The sequence below is a fragment of the Nematolebias whitei genome, chromosome 16 (genome assembly GCF_014905685.2).
Source record: "Nematolebias whitei isolate Nwh7 chromosome 16, NemWhi1, whole genome shotgun sequence".
Taxonomy (NCBI): domain Eukaryota; kingdom Metazoa; phylum Chordata; class Actinopteri; order Cyprinodontiformes; family Rivulidae; genus Nematolebias; species Nematolebias whitei.
This window is the reverse complement of record NC_056513.1, coordinates 16,101,134-16,104,334: the sequence shown is the minus strand read 5'-3', so window position 1 is coordinate 16,104,334 and position 3,201 is coordinate 16,101,134. Positions and strand designations below refer to the sequence as shown.

At 37.0% G+C, this 3,201-nt stretch overlaps 1 protein-coding gene across 1 annotated transcript in view; it reads right to left on the bottom strand.

Annotated features, from left to right (window-relative positions):
- Positions 1–3,201, bottom strand: part of LOC119423127 (protein sidekick-1) — a 245,370-nt gene that overhangs the window by 146,913 nt on the left and 95,256 nt on the right. The window lies entirely within an intron of this gene.

The window sequence follows — 3,201 nt, the reverse complement described above, 5'->3', positions numbered from 1 at the left end:
CACACACACACACACACACACACACACACACACACACACACACACACGCACACATTTGAAATTCTTATCAGCATCTGTACAAGTGTAACACTCGAATTTCTAACACTGACACATCTACAGCGAGACCCATGGATCCTCAGCACTCCTGCATACAGTCAAGTAAAAATAACAAGCTGGATAAAGTGTTGACCTTAGACTGGAACAATTTGTGACAGGACAAAGAAGCTCAAACTTTATATTCAGCTGTAAAAGCAGCAGTGTGCCTTACTTTTTCAGTCTGATGAGGAATGAGTAAAGTTGTAGTTTAAAGTCAGTAGAGGAGCAAGCTGGTTTTCAATTCAGTTTATTTATACAGCACCAAGTCACAACAGAAGTCGTCTCAGGGCACTGAACAGAAACATTCATATATTAAAATAATAATAATAATTTAACATTAAATATCTGAGGAGCAGACTGCTTTGAGTTTAACTTCATCACAGAACTCTCATCTTGAGCAAGCACGAAGGCGACAGTGGAAAGGAAAAACTCCCTCATGAGGAAGAAACCTTTAGCAGAACCAGGCTCAGGACAAGCGGCCATCTGCTTTGATCGGCTGGGTTTGGTAGGAACAGATACACAATGGCAGGTCAAGAATCACATGTTAAGATAGAAATAGTATCAAATGAAAACTATTCAATTTGAGCAAATTATTGAAGGAAGTGAGGTCAATTTGTCCTCTAGTAGCTTAAGGCAGCATAACAAGCCAACCCTAACTTCTCTTAGTTCTCCCCATCCACACACTGACATGCGGTGCCATACTTTCTTTACTCTCAGTGACTACACTGTCACTGAGAGTAAATTTCATCTCAGCAGGTGCTTATCAGAAAATGCTGTAACCAAATTTAAACGATCTCTTCCATCATTGTTTTCCTCTGTCTTGCAGAGTAATGCATCAGAGAACAGTGACTTAGATCAACTAGTTGATCATCTTACAACTTCAATGCAAATTTCACTTGATAAAATTGCTCCACTGAAAAAGAAAGTAATCAATCAGAGGAAACTGGCTCCTTGGTTCAATTCTGAGTTACGTACTTTAAAGCAGGCATCTAGAAACCAGAAGAGAAAATGGCGCTCTACTAATGTTGAAGAATTTTATTTAACTTGGAAAGATAGTCTGCTAACATATAAAAAAAGCTCTCTGTAAAGCTAGAACTTTATATTACTCATCTTTAATAGAGGAGAATAAAAATAACCCTAGGTTTCTGTTTAGTACTATTGCTAGACAAATTAAAAGTCCCATTTCTGTTGAACCATGTATCCCTACAACTATAAGTGGTGATGACTTCATGAGATTCTTTATAAATAAAATTACTTCAATTAGAGAGAAAATTCAAACCATCCTTCCTTCTACTATCTCTAGTCTCCTGTCAAATGAGGCAACTTTAAAAATTTCACTAGAGCCTGATTTATGTTGGGACAGTTTTTGTCCTGTTGAGCTCTCTGAATTGTCAAAAATAATAACCTCATCCAAACCATCCACATGTCTGCTAGATCTCATCCCAACCAGACTGTTTAAAGAGGTATTTCCCTTAATTAATGTCCACATTTTGGATCTACTTAATGTGTCTTTAATGGATGGTTATGTACCACAGCGCTTTAAGGTTGCTGTAATTAAACCTTTACTTAAGAAGACTGATCTTGATTCAGAAATTCTGGCCAACTATAGACCTATATCTAATCTAACTTTCATCTCAAAAATTCTAGAGAAAATAGTTGCAGGTCAGTTGCGTGAACATCTACAAAGAAATAATCAGTTTGAAGAGTTTCAGTCAGGGTTTAGAGCTTATCATAGCACAGAAACAGCACTAGTAAAAGTCACTAATGATATTATCATGGCCTCAGACAATGGACTTGTGTCTATACTGATCCTGTTAGACCTCAGTGCTGCATTTGATACAGTTGATCACAATATTTTACTACAGAGGCTTGAATATGATATTGGGATTAAAGGAACGGCTCTAAAATGGTTTAAATCATATCTATCTGATAGATTCCAGTTTGTAAATGTAAATAATAAATCTTCTTCATACACCAAAGTTAGTCATGGAGTTCTTCAGGGCTCAGTGCTTAGGCCAGTACTCTTTACTTTTTATATGCTTCCATTAGGTAAAGTTATTAAACAGCATGGGATAAATTTCCATTGGTATGCTGATGACACACAATTATATTTGTCCATTAAACACAATGAATCCAATCAGCTACTTAGACTACAAGCATGTCTTAAAGACATAAAAACCTGGATGACCCTTAATTTTCTCCTGTTGAACACAGACAAAACTGAGGTTTTGGTTTTTGGACCTGAGCACCTTATGAATGATTTTTTCAGTCTTTCTCCCTTCGTGGATGACATTAATCTGTCCTCCAGCTCTAATGTTAAAAATATTGGTGTTATTTTTGATCAGGACATGTCTTTTATCCCCCACATTAAAAACGTTACTAGAACTGCCTTCTTCCACCTGCGTAATATCACTAAAATTAGAAACATCTTATCTAAAAATTGTGCAGAAAAACTGGTCTGTGCATTTTTCACGTCTAGACTGGACTATTGCAATGGTTTATTATCTGGATGTCCAAATACTTATTTAAAACATCTTCAGTTGATCAAAAATGCAGCTGCCAGAGTCTTAACCGGAGTTAGTAGGAGAGATCATATTTCTCCAGTTTTAGCTTCTCTCCAATGGCTCCCTGTCAAGTCCAGAAAATAATTCAAAATCTTACTTCTAACCTACAAAGCTCTCAACAACCTAGCTCCATCTTATATTACAGATCTTATTGTTCCATATTTTCCTAACAGAGCACTTCGCTCTCAGACTGCAGGTTTACTCGTGGTTCCTAGAATTTACAAAAACAGAATGGGAGGCAGATCTTTCAGTTATCAGGCTCCTCTCTTGTGGAACCAACTTCCAATCTCTGTCCGTGAGGCTGACACATTATCCAGTTTTAAAACTGGTCTTAGGACTTTCCTTTTTGCTAAATCCTATAGTTAGGGTCAGCTTGGGTTTCCTGAGCTGTCCCTTAGTTATGCTGCTATAGGCTTAGACTGCTGGAGGGCAAACTGACCACAATGTTCACTCTGCTTCTGTCTTTACTTACTCTGCTCAACCTGTTTTGTATTTGTAATAATTTTTTCTATCCTTAACATGTGGTTTTTTTTTTTTTTTT